Source organism: Phyllobates terribilis, unplaced genomic scaffold (assembly GCF_046119375.1).
Source record: "Phyllobates terribilis strain yellow unplaced genomic scaffold, ASM4611937v1 Scaffold_8__6_contigs__length_399053987, whole genome shotgun sequence".
Classification (NCBI taxonomy): domain Eukaryota; kingdom Metazoa; phylum Chordata; class Amphibia; order Anura; family Dendrobatidae; genus Phyllobates; species Phyllobates terribilis.
The window spans coordinates 365,413,653-365,429,967 of NW_027362768.1; the positions used below are offsets into that span (position 1 = coordinate 365,413,653).

General features: G+C 44.1%; 1 long non-coding RNA gene across 1 annotated transcript; it reads right to left on the reverse strand.

The window, feature by feature from the left end:
* Positions 1 to 8,843: 8,843 nt before the first annotated feature.
* Positions 8,844 to 9,700, reverse strand: LOC141156578 (uncharacterized). Its single transcript, XR_012247684.1, has 3 exons — positions 9,472 to 9,700; positions 9,227 to 9,374; positions 8,844 to 9,146 (listed from the first exon to the last, which is right to left on the reverse strand). It is a non-coding gene; the product is annotated as an uncharacterized lncRNA (long non-coding RNA).
* Between the last annotated feature and the right edge of the window lie 6,615 nt (positions 9,701 to 16,315).

Sequence of the window (16,315 nt, forward strand, 5' to 3'; positions counted from 1 at the left end):
GCTTTACATGTGAAAAGGGGTATACATAGCAAAAACAAGTACAATAATCTTGAACACAATGTGACAGCGACTGGTACAGGAGGAGCGAGGACCCTGCCCGCGAGGGCTCACAATCTACAAGTGATGGGTGAGGATACATTAGGTGAGGGTGGAGCTGGTCATGCGGCGGTGGTTACTGCAGGTTGTAGGCTTGTAGGAAGAGGTGGGTCTTCAGGCTCCTTTTGAAGGTTTCCACGGTCGACGAGAGTCTGATGTGTTGGGGTAGAGAGTTCCAGAGTAGGGGGGAAGCACGGGAGAAATCTTGTATGCGATTGTGGGAGGAGGAGATAAGAGGGGAGTAGAGAAGGAGATCTTGTGAGGATCGGAGGTTGCATGCGGGTATGTAACGGGAGACTAGGTCAGAGATATATGGAGGAGACAGGTTGTGAATGGCTTTGTATGCCATGGTTAGGGTTTTGAACTGGAGTCTCTGGGCAATGGGGAGCCAGTGAAGAGATTGACAGAGGGGAGAGGCCGGGGAATAGCGGGGGGACAGGTGGATTAGTCAGGCAGCAGAGTTTAGGATAGATTGGAGGGGTGCAAGAGTGGTAGAAGGGAGGTCACAGAGCAGGAGGTTGCAGTAGTCGAGGCGGGAGATGATGAGGGCGTGCACTAGTGTTTTTGCAGATTCATCGTTGAGGAATGTGAAGATCCGGGAGCTATTCTTGAGTTGGAGTCAGCAGGAAGTGGAAAGGGCTTGGATATGTGGTTTGAAGAAGAGATCAGAGTCCAGGGTTACTCCAAGGCAGCGAGCTTGAGGGACTGGGGAGAGTGGACAGCCATTGACATTGATAGATAGGTCAGTTGGGGGGGTGAATGGGATGGCGGAAAGATGATGAATTCTGTTTTGTCCATGTTAAGTTTTAGAAATCTAGCAGAGAAGAAGGATGAAATAGCAGACAGACATTGTGGGATTTTGGTTAGTAAGGAGGAGATATCGGGTCCAGAGAGGTAGATCTGTGTGTTATCAGCATAGAGGTGATAATGAAAGCCATGGGACTCTATGAGCTGTCCCAGGCCTAAGGTGTAGATGGAGAAGAGCAGAGGTCCTAGGACTGAGCCTTGGGGGACACCGACAGATAGGGGGCGAGATGAGGAGGTAGTGCATGAGTGGGAGACACTGAATGTCCTGCCTGTTAGGTATGAGCAGTTCCAGGATAGGGTCAAGTCTGTGATGCTGAGAGATGAGAGAGTTTGTAGTAAGAGGGAATGGTCCACTGTGTTGAAGGCAGATGACAGGTCTAGGAGGAGGGGGACGGAGTAGTGTCGCTTAGATTTGGCAGTTAGTAGGTCGTTGGTGACTTTAGTCAGTGCCGTTTCAGTAGAATGGTGCAATCGGAAACCAGATTGTAGGCGGTTGAAGAGGGAGCAGGAGGAGAGGTGGGAGGACAGTTAAGAATGGACATGTTGTTCCAGTAGTTTTGAGGCATAGGGGAGATGTGATATGGGGCGATAGCTAGACAGAGAGGATGGGTCAAGGGAGGACTTTTTGAGGATGGGTGTGTTAGAGGCATGTTTGAAGCATGAGGGGAAGACACCAGTTGTTAGTGACAGGTTAAAGAGGTGGGCTAGGGTTGGGATGAAGATAGTGGTAAGCTTTGGGATGAGGTGGGACGGGATTGGGTCAAGTTTACAGGTGGTGAGGTGTGATTTGGAGAGTAAAGAGGAAAGTTGATCTTCCGTAATGGTGGAGAAGGTGGTTTTGAAGGAGGAGGGTTGAGTAGGTGTGGGCACGGGCTGTGGGGGCTTTAGGCAAAAGCTTTGTCTGATGGTGTCAACCTTCTGCTTGAAGAATGAGGCAAAGTCTTCGGCTGAAATAAGAGGAGAGGGAGGAGGCACTGGGGGACGGAGGAGAGAATTGAAGGTGTTGAATAGTTGTTTGGGGTTGTGAGACAGGGAGGATATGAGGGATGCGGAGTATGTTTCTTTTGCGAAGTATTATCTTCAGCATGCTCGGGCTTTAAGTTTTTGACTTGCCCCCCTGGGCCGTGGGGTACCCAGAACCGGGCCTTCTGGTGTACGCTGCTGATGGGGGTAGTAGTGGCAACCCGATCCCGTGGCTCAGGGTGGTCAGACCAAAAGGTGGCAGTCTATTTATCAGTGTTTTGAATGTCCAACTACGCCACCCATTGATTGCGGTCAGAGATAACCGCCGCTGCGAGGCAGACCGCTGCGGCTGGTGTTGGTGTGCAGCACAGGGATAGGATACCTCCCCACGGGAAGAGTGTAGCCTCAGGGCAGTGTAGGTGGATGCTGGGGGTGATGGTGCAGGCGCAGCAAAGATCACACTGAGTCCAATGGTGCAGTCCTGGGTTTTTACTCACAGTTGTTATCCAAGTCACTTCTGTCAGCAATGACTGCCCAAGTTGTGCTGCGTCCACCAGGTGAGGAGCTCGGTCAACCCCCAGGCAATTCAGGAGTATGGCACAGGACCCCCTTCTGTCCTTTCTCTGGCCTCTCGTGCCCCACCAGTGACCAAACTTCTGTCCAGCTACCGCGGACCGTGTCGGGTAAGCGTTGGCCTCCGCTTCCCACTATCCTATATGGCGCCTTCCTAGCAGGTTTGGCGGGGGGTCGCACCAATAAATGATCACGATCTCCGGTTCTTGGCTGAGGGATGATTTACATCCACCAACTTGGGAATCCGGTACCTTTCCACAGCTTGACCCTTCACCCGATATAACGCGGGTTTGCAACGGTTGCTGTCCGTTCTGCTCTCTTAGGGTCCCTTCTGCCTTCTTGTTTCTGGAGCCTTTCTACTCCTCTGTCTCTTCTCCTTCCTTCCTTCTCCTTCTTCTCTTCTCCTCTCTGGCCCCGGCCTTCTCTCTAGGCCTGCCTCGTGGAGCTGAGCTCAGGCTGAGCCGCGGCTCCCTGTCAGCTCTGACTGAACTACTCTCTACTCCTTTTCTCTCTACTCTCAACAAGATGGCTCCCACCTTTTATCTGCTTCTCTGTGTCTGAGCTCAGGTGACCTGCACCCAATGAGCTCCTTCCTGTGCTCCAGAAACTGTCCCCTTTTGCTCCCACACCACTGGGTTCTCTCCTCCCTCCCCACTCCAGCCAGGGACATGGTCAGTTGTGCCTGCAATATGGGAGCACCGGCGAGCTGTCCCCCGGAAATGGGGAGTGTATGTGTGTGCAGCTAACTGAGCCCTGGTCCACACTCCATCCTTACCTGGAAGTGGAATATCACACCTCTGGTTGAGGTGCAATACCCCTGAAGCAACTGAACCCTCGGGGTGCTACATTTCTGTAGCTCCGTGAACATGATTTGCGACTGTTTGACAGCTTTAAATCATGTGTGGAATGCTGGAAAAACAGGCATTCCTCACATGTATTAAAGCTGTCAAACAGTCGCAAATCACGTTCCCGGAGTGACGAAAACTTAAAGCCCGAGCACACTGAAGATAATAGGTGCTCGCCTGAGCATGCTCGTAAATCTCGAGCAATGAGCATGCTCGATCATCACTACTTGCTATGTGTAGCACAAGTGATCAGACGATGGCAGCTTCAACTCTCCCAAGGAGGCTATTAAAGCAGGTAAAAAGTAAAAAAAATGTTTTTAAAAATATTTAAAAAATGTAACAGTTCAAATCACCCTCCTTTTGCCCCATTCAAAATAAAACAATTAAAAATAAAAAATACACATATTTGGTATCGGCGAGTTCAGAATCACCCGATCTGTCAAAATATAAAGAGAATTAATCAGATCGGTAATGAGTAAAAAAAACAAAACTGTAGAATTTTGGTTGCTGCAACATTGCAATAAATCGAAATAACGGGCAATAAAACATCGTATCTACCCCAAAATGGCATCAATAAAAACGTCAGCTCAGCGCGCAAGAAATAAGCCCTCACCCGGCCCCAGATCCCAAAAAAGGAGATTCCATGGGTCTTGGAAAATGGCTCCATTATTTTTTTTTTTACAAACTTTGGAATTTTTTTTCACCACTTAAATAAAAAAGAACCTATACATGTTTGGTGTCTACAAACTCGTAATGACACAGAGAATCATAATGGCAGGTCACTTTTAGCATTTACTGAATATGCTAAAAAAAAACAATTGTCAAATTGCACTTTTTTTGCAATTTCACCACACTTGGAATTTTTTTCCCGTTTTCCAGTACACAATATGGTAAAATCAATGGTGTCGTTCAAAAGTACAACTCGTCCGCGAGAAACAAGCCCTCACACGGCCATATTGACTGAAAAAAAAAAGTTATGGCTCTGGGTAGAAGGGGATCAAAAAATGAAAATGCAAAAACAAAAAATCCCAGGATGGTAAAGGGGTTAAATGAGCAATGTATATATGTGATTTGTTTTTTGAAATCTGTGTCTTAATCCACAGTTTTTAATACACCGTATTTTACAGACATTAAAGGTTTTAGAGGAGGAAAATAGAAAAAAAATGTGAAGAAAAAAATGTCATGCTGCATTGTTCTGGGGAAGGGTCTCCTGCTGGCACTGTTTATGGCCCCCACACGCTGATGTCAGCTGCCGGAATATTCACTGCTCCCCATGCCCGGGGGTGTGTAGAAAGTTTTAAGAAAATTATACAAACAACCTTTTCCCCTATCTAAATTAGTGCCCTTATGGGAAAATCCTAGATTTATTCAGGGTAAACAGAACAAGCTTTGCAAGCAATGGAACCAGAAAGGGATTTATTAAATGTTAATGAAGGAAGGCTGCTCACCTGGCAGGAATTCTCAGGGATGTATGATATGGGAGATCATCAATGTCTACAGTACCACCAAACAGTTACTTTCCACAGCTCTATGGTGAGAGATTTCGGGAAGGTGGAAAGGAGGGGTGATTTTGACATATTGATGTGGTCTAGCTCATGGGTAAATTCCCTATCCACAATATACCAAAGGATTAGGAGACAAATTCTGCACACTGCGGTACCTGATTTATTTATCCATTGGAGTATAGCGCTAAATGACACTTAGAGAGATGGTAAACTTTTGACGGGCTTGGATAAAGTAAAAATAGCAATGAACAATGGAGAGAAATGCAGAACAAACTGATTCATAATGCCATTTATGCTTTCAATTTTTCCTACAAAGATGCTTCATCACATTATTTATGAAAATGCCCAAAATGTAACCTAAAACCAATTTGTTTGATAGCATCAGGCGATGCCCTTCCACCCAAATGGTGTGGGAAGAGACCCTTCTCTATTTAGATAATGGTTGGAGAATTAAAGTACCACAGTCTCCTCGGGCATGTTTATTTCATCATATTGAGGCTATGTGCCCACGTTGCATTTATGAAGCAGAAAATTTCTGCAACATTTCTGCATGTCCCTTGCCAGAAAATCGCGTGCGTTTTTTGGTCGCGTTTTTGACGCGTTTTTGACGTGTTTTTGTATGCGGATTTTACATGCGTTTTTGTAAGCTTATTTCATGCGTTTTTGAGCACAAATAAAGTTATTGAAAAAAAAAAAAAAAAAACATGGAAATCCTGATGTCATTTCCTAGTTCAACCCCTCTTCACCATTTTGTTTTTTGCAAAAGACAGTATGCCACAGGAAGTGCAGCCCCTGCGGGTCAGCAGACCATGCCTAAACCTTCTGCTAATGACTTGCTTAAATCTCCTGCACTACAACGTTGAGCAGGTAATATAAACTAAGTTTTTTTGGGGTACATTATTTTTATGTAGTGTGTGTACTAACCTATTATTGTTCTATAGGAGCGTTTAAGGAGGAGAAGACGACCAAAAAAAATTTGGGTGCACCCTATCTTGCAGGAGCGGACGGACAAGGGCCACTTTAATGTTCTCTACCAGGATTTAAGGAGGTAAGATATATGTGAAGAAAGTATAATGTCACCCGTCTATGCTGTTTTTTTAAGGTTTTGTTTGTATACTATGTTACTAAATTATCTTTTAATATTTTTTTTTTCTCTGTTTACTATAGTTTTCCTGAAAAATTTAAACAGTTCTGCCGTCTGAACATTATTGCATTTGATCGGCTGCTGAGCCTTATGTCTCCTGACCTGGACTTCCAAGACACTGTAATGCGAAGGGCCATCTCTGCTGAGGAAAGGCTGCTCATCACCTTGCGGTAAGTTGAATGTTGATTTATATGTACCTGGTTTTGTTCGCCACCCTGCGGTGATGGCTGGTGTACCTGGTTTTGTTACCCTGTGGTGATGGCTCCACTGTGTCTGTCTTTGTGTACATATTTTTGGCTTGACCATGAGATCACCATGCACAGAGATCAGATTGAAAAGGTCACTGATGTGTAAACTCTAGAGCAAACATCGTAGGCAAACACAGACACAAAGTCAAAACACATTATAAATTGATATGTGTGAACTCAAGAGAAAACAAAAGATGACCAAAAAAGATTGAAAATGTGGAGCCCCCCCCCCCCCCAAAAAAAAACGCGCCCATTGTTGGAATAGTTTTTTGTAATAAAGACCTTAATTTTTTAAAAGATGAATCAATAATGGATAATTACTGTTGGCTTGTATTTCTTTTTATGGCTTTTCTAATTATCTATTTTTCCTTTTCAGATTTTTGGCCACAGGAGAGAGCTATACATCACTGCACCTCCAATTTAGGGTTGGTAAATCCACCATTTCCAGAATTGTGAGGTGCACATGTACCGTCATCTGGCAGAAGTTGCAGCCCATCGTGATGCCTTCTCCAACCGAGGAGACTTGGCTGCAGGTCGCAGCAGGCTTTCAAACTGTGGCCAATTTCCCAAACTGCATTGGTGCTGTCGATGGCAAACATGTGAGAGTTCAGCAGCCACCACGATCAGGATCACGCTTCTTTAATTATAAGAAATTTTTTTCTGTGGTCCTGATGGCGGTGGCTGATGCACATTTCAAATTTGTTGCCATTGACGTTGGTGCTTATGGCAGTACTGGGGACTCTCGGGTGTTTAGATCATCACAGATTGGGCTGCAAATTCTTCAAGATGGCGTAACGCTCCCAGCCCCAAGACCTTTGCCGGGTTCCACACATCCAGTTCCTTTTGTGATGGTATCGGATGAGGCATTTCCCTTACAGACCAACCTGCTGCGCCCATACCCACGAAGGGCACTGAATGCCCGGCGGAGAATTTTCAATTATCGGCTGAGTCGTGCACGCAGATATGTGGAATGCACCTTCGGAATCATGTGTAGTCAGTGGAGGATCTTTCACACTGCCATCCAGTTGGATACGGAGACCGTTGACACTGTAATTAAGGCATGCTGTGTACTCCACAACTATGCTCGCGAGTACAGCACCGAGCAAGATGAGGAGTCACAGCTATCTGAATTAATTCCAGTTGTCAACTCCGGTCAGGGAAGGCCATCCAACTCTGGTGCCAGGGTGCGAGAAACCTTCGCTGACTACTTCATGAGTCCTGAAGGTGCCGTGCACTGGCAATACTCCTGTGCTGGTGTTGAGCAGCCTGACCAGCAGAGAAGATCTGATGAACAATAAAAGAAGAACTTCCTCCTTTTTTTTTAAATAAAAATGTAAAAAAAAATGTTTCTAAAAAAAATAAATTTTGGTTAAACTTAAATTTGTCTAAAATATTTCTTGAATTGCAACCTTCTACATTTTGTTTTCCGACAATACGTCAACGCAAAAGTGAACAACCCACAAAGACCAGAGCCTGTAAATTGGCATTACTACCTAGAGCGCTCTTCACAAGTATTGTCTGCTAAAGTCAACCCTCACCATTGTTATTTGCTTGCGCTAAGAACAGAACTAGCAAATAACAGTGTTGAGAGTAGTATTCATCCAAAAAATAGTTGTGGTCCAAAATATCAAAGTATATTTCTAATTTAAAAACGACTGTATACAGCCGACCACATACGTAGATTAGTTTGAACAAATTTCAAAAATGTAGAGTTCCTCTGACCTGCGCTATGGTGAGCGCAGATCAGGGGAACACTTTTTCATTACAACCCAATCCAACCACATATACACTTGAAAAGAAAAATTAACAGATCGTTTAAATAATTTTTTTAATACGTAATATAGAATAACTGTAAAAAAAATTTTAAAAACACAAAACAACAAACTTCTAGAAAATTTAATCGGACAAACATTGCCCATAACTTGGGAAGAAATTACACACTGTGTACAGCACACCTGTCCTGTAATCAGTTTTGGGCCCTAAAATACGGGCAGCACCTGTAGGTTGTTTAATTATATAAAAAGAAAGACCTTTTCTTACAGTCCCCTACGCCTGATGCCTGGTATAGGTGACCATAAGAAAAGGTCTTTGTTAATTGTCTGATTCTCTAAAACATTGTGTATCTATCGACCTACAGGTGCTGTCTGTATTTGCTAGGGTCCAAAAATGCTGACAGGGAGGGGTAAAATTTTTTAACTACAAGTTTTGAAGGTCTTCTTCAAAGCTGTACCCAGGAAACATTTCTTGAGAAAAAGTAGAGTTGGGGGATGGTCCTCTGACAAATGATGATGCACTATGAGCCATTTGCCGACCATAACTTGGTTGCATATCTTCTGGACGGTATGCTGCAGCAACCTGCCCAAAACGCTGGGTTGCAGCTGCTGGTCGTGGTGGAGGCACACTGGGTTTGAAACAATTAAATATTCCGCATACTACGGCTGGGGGCGAGGGCATAACTGCTGCCTCTTCAATTGCCATGACCATAGCGCCTGCTGCAGTCATGTACATGTTCTGCCTATCTCGTGGCAGAGATCTGATGGGGGCAGCTTGGGCTGAGCAAAATTTATCGATGGCATCTTCCTGGGATGCCATTTCCACAAGGCTGAGGGTTTGATTTGTGAGTGCTTCAAGCACAATAGTCCCACCCCCTTGGCTTTTGGCCTTTTTTTTGCCCGCCCTTCTCGATGCCACGAGATGAGCAGAACCAGACCCCCTCCCAGTGGGCCTCAACACATCACCAGCAGAGCTTCCAGCGTCACTTGGAGCAGGAGCAGGAGAATCAGTCACCAAACCCGTCCCGATGTCCGCTGGATTGGACAAAGAATGTGAGGGACAACCAGATGCTGAAGATGCCGAAGCAGATGGATCCGGTGAGGAAAGCTGGAAAAAGTCCTCGGATTCCTCCTCTGCTTGCTCTGTGTTTGTGTCCTCTTCTGCTGTTGGGGCCATGATGTTTCCTTCAGTTCTGTATATAATAAAAGGTAAATCCCAATGTAAATACAACATTTTTGGAAACATTTCAATTAATATGTTTTGGGAATTTACCTCCGCAAACTCCTACTGGTTAGTATGAAGGCCAGCTCGTCCGCAAAAGGAAATTTTCTTTTTTTTGGTGATGAGCCACTTTGCACCGACTGGTGATACTTCACCAGCCGGTCGGTGACCGATCTCCACCGATTTTTAATATCATACACTGCAATGACACAACCAAAACAATTTATGAACTGCTTTAACACCAAAAAGTGCAATTATAAATAGATATAAAAATAAGTGTAAAAATCAAAACTTACTAATTTCCTCTTGGGCATCACGTTCCGCATTCACCCACTGGGGATACATTTGGCTCAACACAGAGGCCCAGGCGTCTTTTTTCTTCTGCTTGTCTTTGTAGTCAGGACTAGCTCGGTCCCATATTTCGGGATATTTTTCAATCTACAGTGAATAATAACGTGTGTGAATATTATTTTAAAAACAAAATGGAGGAATAAAAGATTAACCCCAAAAAAATAATTAAATAAACATATGGAGATATGTACGCACACACACCAACACTAACCCCTCACCTATATTGTACGGTTCTTTCACACGTCAATCTCCGGGTCGAGTGTTGATGCCATTTTCCACACACAGCGGAGACCCACACACAGACCCATTGCAAAGCATGCTCGGTCACACTTATCTGTACTAACGTGGATATGTGGACGTGAGAAATCAACCTTACAGCGTATGCAGGAGCTTTCAGTGAATGAACCTACATACACTGTACAATAATCTTTCACTTTAATAAAATCTTTTAACCAAAAAAAATAAGTGGGCTCACGCATAGTTTTAATAACTAGCAAAGGGAAAGCAGACGGTTGTTGGCTGATGTTATAGTCTGTGAAGTAGCCAATAACCATGGACCCTTCCTTTGCTATTAATACCAGGCCGCAGCAGTTAGCTTAGCCTTTACTGGCTACTATATAGGAAGCCCCCCCCCAAAAAAAGTGACATGGGGTCCTCCTATAAATTGTAGCCAGCAAAGGCTAGCCACTTTGCCTTTTCTGGCTACTATTTATGAAGACCCCCCCAAAAAAAAGTGACATGGGGTCCCCCTATAAATTGTAGCCAGCAAAGGCTAGCCACTTTGCCTTTTCTGGCTACTATTTATGAAGACCCCCCCCCCCCCAAAAAAAGTGACATGGGGTCCCCCTATAAATTGTAGCCAGCAAAGGCTAGCCACTTTGCCTTTTCTGGCTACTATTTATGAAGACCCCCCCCCAAAAAAGTGACATGTGGTCCCCCTATAAATTGTGGCCAGCAAAGGCTAGCCACTTTGCCTTTTCTGGCTACTATATATGAAGAACCCCCCCAAAAAAAGTGACATGGGGTCCCCCTATAAATTGTAGCCAGCAAAGGCTAGCCACTTTGCCTTTTCTGGCTACTATTTATGAAGACCCCCCCCCAAAAAAAAGTGACATGGGATCCCCCTATAAATTGTAGCCAGCAAAGGCTAGCCACTTTGCCTTTTCTGGCTACTATTTATGAAGACCCCCCCAAAAAAAAGTGACATGGGGTCCCCCTATAAATTGTAGCCAGCAAAGGCTAGCCACTTTGCCTTTTCTGGCTACTATTTATGAAGACCCCCCCAAAAAAAAGTGACATGGGGTCCCCCTATAAATTTTAGCCAGCAAAGGCTAGCCACTTTGCCTTTTCTGGCTACTATATATGAAGACCCCCCCCAAAAAAAGTGACATGGGGTCCCCCTATAAATTGTAGCCAGCAAAGGCTAGCCACTTTGCCTTTTCTGGCTACTATATATGAAGACCCCCCCCAAAAAAAGTGACATGGGGTCCCCCTATAAATTGTAGCCAGCAAAGGCTAGCCACTTTGCCTTTTCTGGCTACTATTTATGAAGACCCCCCCAAAAAAAAGTGACATGGGGTCCCCCTATAAATTTTAGCCAGCAAAGGCTAGCCACTTTGCCTTTTCTGGCTACTATATATGAAGACCCCCCCCAAAAAAAGTGACATGGGGTCCCCCTATAAATTGTAGCCAGCAAAGGCTAGCCGCTTTGTCTTTTCGGGCTACTATATAAGAAGACCCCCCCAAAAAAAATGACATGGGGTCCCCCTATAAATTGTAGCCAGCAAAGGCTAGGTGGACAGCTGCGACCTGATATTAATAGCCTAGAAAGGGGCCATGGTTATAGGCCCCCTCCCAGGCTATAATATCAGCCCTCAGCTGCCCCAGATTTGGCGCATCATATTTGTGCGCCAAATCTGGCACTTAGCCTCGCTCTTCCACGCTGCCCTGGTGCGGTGGCAGGGGGTAATAGTGGTGGGGTTCATGTCAGCGCCAGCTGACATGAAGGCCAGGTTAGTAATGATGGGCGTCAATAAGACACCCCCATTACTAACCTACAAAGTGTTAAAAAGAAAAAAGACAAACACCCAGAAAAAAATAATTTATTTGAAATAAAACACAATTTTATTTAATTCTAATTTTACTAAAAAAAAAAAAATAGTTACCTGTCCACGTTCCTGCGCTGATCTCCCATGCACAGCTGTCACATCTGGAGATGTGACAGCTGTCATGGCTGCTGTAAGCTCACACTGCCGGGAACACGTCCGCTCCCAGCAGCATGAGCCCCTGACTGAGGTCACCGGAGTGCATTCAGTCAGCGCTGCTCCGGTGACCTCCTTTACAGCCCTGTTGTACCGTGGGAATTTCTCACGATACAGCGGGGCCGTAAAGCAGCTAACCGGAGCAGCGCTGCCTGAACTCCGGCGAACCCGTTCATTCTAGCGGCGGCAGCGGTTCAGAGCGGTCACATTCTATGTGGCTGCTCTGAACTGGAGATCATCGTGGGACACTCGTGGACTACTACGGAGGGGTAAGGATAAGGTTGTGGTTTATTATTTTATATTTTATTACAGGAGATCGATGGCTTCGGGGAATTAGGTGTCTAGGTGAGTATAGGTGTAGTTTTTTATTTTTTACTTTATTTTAGGTGGCGATCGGCGGGGACAGGTAATGTATGAACTAATTTATTTTAGGTAACCACTGGCCACCAATGAAAAAAAAGGGGGCAGTAGATTACATATTATTGGGGCCAATAAACAAAAAACTAATGATAGCACCCCCCCAAAAAAAAAAAAAATAGGGGGGGGGGGGATAGGGTCAATAATATATGGAGGCACATATGGGGGCTATTAAATTTAATTTTGGGGCACATTTTACAGCAGGATCAGTCTGATGGGAACTGCTGCTCCCATCGAGCTGATCCTGCTGGCAGGAGTGGACGGGGGACAGACATAGGCCGATGGGAGTAGTAGTGTCACATCGGCCTATGTCTGCCTGCTGACACCCGTGCACACAGACCCCACACAGACCCCACACAGACCCCACACAGACCCCACACAGACACTTACAGACCACATACACACCACACAGACACATACAGACACTTACCACACTAATCATGAATGCCACGTTGACATTCATCCGCTTGTACCATCCCACGTTAGCAGCCATGATCCTGAGAGACGGGAATATTATGGGATTCTCGTCTTCCTGGATTATGGGATGCTCATGGGATGGATGGATGGAACGCCCAATTGTGACGTCACTTCCTATTTGCTGCGGTTTTGAGGTACAAGACCGCAGCAAATGCGCTTCACTTCCGCAATTATTTTTACATATTTGCGGATTTGAAGCGGCCCAATGCAAGTCAATGGCGGCGATTACGCCGCGCTTCCGCAAAATTAAATGACATGCTGCGGATTTTTCCGCGGAGCATAAACGCAGCGGAAAAAACCGCAGCGTGGGCATTGACAGTGCGGCTTCCCATTGAGGACCATGGGGGGCGGATTACCAAGCGTTTTTGGAGCGTTTATGCTGCGGAAATTCCGCAGCATATACGCTTGAAAAATGCTACGTGGGCACACAGCCTAACAGAACATCGGGAGGATGGGGACAGAGTTCTGTCTATACAGATAATACATGTAGTTCTATTGGTGGTTAAAAAATGTATACTTAGATATTGTTTGAAGAAAGAGACACCTCAATTATCTGAAATAATCAAAACTCTGAAAACCTTATTAGTTTATGACAAACTTGAGTAAGAAAGACAAAAAGAAATGTCGACGACAGCGTTTTTTCACAAACTGAGATCTTTTAATGAATATAGCAATACACAATCTGATATGTCACAGCTGATGAAAGTATTCTGACACACATCCTGGTATCATACAGAGGAACATAGGGGGACAACAGGATTACTTAAAATCTAATGGATTCACTTATTTTTACATCTATTCATATAAGGATTTTAGAAAAGTGTTTTTTTGTTGTCTTGCATGCAGAGTTAAAAATTGAATCTGTTAAAATTGTGGAAAAAAAATGATTGGATGGATTTCACACTTATTTATAAAGATGTGGTCTGTGTTGGTAAATGTCATGGAGATCCTAGGATTATAGCATGATTTGTTTGTCTATTTTGTCTCATTAAATAAAGTTTGTTTAAAAAAAAAAATATGAGAACACTAGATTCCATCATGACATCATAATTAACCATCACTACTTACAGAAGTGTTTACACCCATATAGTCACTTTGACATTCCGGTGTCATTGCTGTCAGTGAGAAGCTACATAGCTAATCATATACTGATTGCGCTTGGATTTACTTTGGATTTACTTGAAATGTCTGAAATTCCTTCAGACAGACTTCAGGTGTTAGCACTGCTCCAGGGGATTCTTACCACCTACGCCCCTGACATTGTGCTACCACTACCCGATGGCGTCCTCAGCTTCACTTACCGGCTGGTTATGAAGCTTGTGATAGACTGCCTGACCAAATACCACAAAGGTCGTATTAGCTCAGAATATCTTGAGCATTTACAGCAAAACATCTGGACACTCGTACAGCAGGTAAATAGCAGGCAATCTGCACACATCTTATAATAATAATAATAATAGAATATGATAAGGGATTACAAGTTTAAGTTTAACCTGTTCCAAATACTAAGAAAAGAATAGCCGGGGACCAAAAGTAGGGCATACAGGCTACATGACAAGGGAAATTGAGGTATCTAAAGGGTTAATTGAAATAGGGACAGGAAGGTTGTTACCGTGGGGTGAATGGGATTGGTTAACCTTGTAAGGACCAGGAAATTTGACATTTTTTGCTGTCATTTTTTCATCACTTTCTTTTAAGAGCCATAACTTTCTTATTTTTCTGTTGGCGTTTGTGAGAAGAGTTGTAGCTTTGAGTGGCTCCATTCTTTTTACCATAAAATATACAGTAGTTTTTTGGGGGTTTTGTTTTTACGGTGTTTGTTATGCATTAAAAATGACCTGGAAATATGATTTTCCACGTCAGTTCGATTAAGGCGATACCGAATATGCAAAGAAAATTCAGAATATTGCGAAAACATTTTTTTGCTTTGAGTCGCTAAATTCTGAGACCCATAACAATTCTTATTTTTCTGTTGATGGGGCCCAGTGAAGACTTGTTTTTTACGCTGTAAGATATGGAGGAGAGGAAGGAGGATTTAAAAGGCGGTACTTGATAAATAGAGGGTTTGGGGAGATGTGATTTTTAATTGTCACAGGCCGATTTACACAAGTCGTAAGCAGTCATGTGTCTTACTTACATGCCCTAGGTGTGGAGGGTGGACGTGGAGATATAAAGGGAACCTGTCGCCTAAAATAATGCTATTAACCTGCACCTCAATTTGCAGGTTAATAGCGTTCTGACACCATGCAGCCGCCACACTGAAATAAACTGTATCCCCCCTGGCAGCCTCGCTCTTTCAGTCATATCGGTGGCGCCGGCAGGCTTTCAGTCACCGTTCTCTGCATAGTGAGCGGCGGCTGTAACTGCACCCGGCACTGACTGACAGCTGGTGCTAATATGTGTCAGAATGCTACTAACCTGCATATCAACTCCATATCTGCACGTTAATAGCATTACTTTACATGACAGGTTCCCTTTAGAAGTTTACAAATGACCGGATCCCTCGTCAGCTGTCATGTAGTATTTGTAGTGCCGATATCAGGAGTAACATGGCGACATAAATGGCGTCCTCCATTCTGCACTTTCTCTCATGATTTTCCTTTCTTGTTTATTTCCATCTCTATAGGCTGAAGAAAAATCCCATAGTGGAGAATTGGCCTTTATTAAACAACTGGCCCAGAATGTCCTGCTTGTACTGGAGTATCCGGCCTACTCCCTGGAGCGCCTGGTAAGGAGCCATCGTCTTCTATATCTCATGTCCTTGTTGTCTGATCTTCTCCAGATTACCGTCATATAGCAGAAGCTCAGATTTATGGTGGTAGAGACCTCCCTGTCCGCTCCAGGCAGACACAGGACATTTTATGCCCGCCTGTCTCTGCGGCTCCATCATATGTGAGGACAGTCTGTACTCAGCGGTGCGGAGTTAGTATTTCCGCTTCTGTCTCTCTCGATCATCACAATCTTCCTTCTTATAAATGCTGCAGTCCTGATAGAAGATATTGGAGATCAGTTGTAGATACAAGTCCCTTATACAACCCCTGGCAAAAATTATGGAATCACCGGGCTCGGAGGATGTTCATTCAGTTGTTTAATGTTGTTGAAAAAAAAGCAGATAACAGACATGGCACAAAACTAAAGTAATTTCAAATGGCAACTTTAGGGCTTTAAGATACATTAAAAGAAATCAAGATTAAAAATGTGGTACTCAGTAAGGGTAATTTTTTTCATCCCAAGCAGAGGGAAAAAAATATGGAATCACTCAATTCTGAGGAAAAAATTATGGAATCATGAAAAACAAACACACAAAAGAACACTGCAATACATCACTAGTATTTCGTTGCACCACCTCTGGCTTTAATAACAGCTTGAAGTCTCTGAGGCATGGACTTAATGAGTGACAAACAGTACTCTTCATCAATCTGGCTCCAACTTTCTCTGATTGCTGTTGCCAGATCAGCTTTGCAGGTTGGAGCTTTGTCATGCACCATTTTCTTCAACTTTCACCAAAGATTTTCAATTGGATTCAGATCCGGACTATTTGCAGGCCATGACATTGACCTTATGTGTCTTCTTTCAAGTAATGTTTTCACAGTTTTTGCTCTATGGCAGGATGCATTATCATCTTGAAAAATGA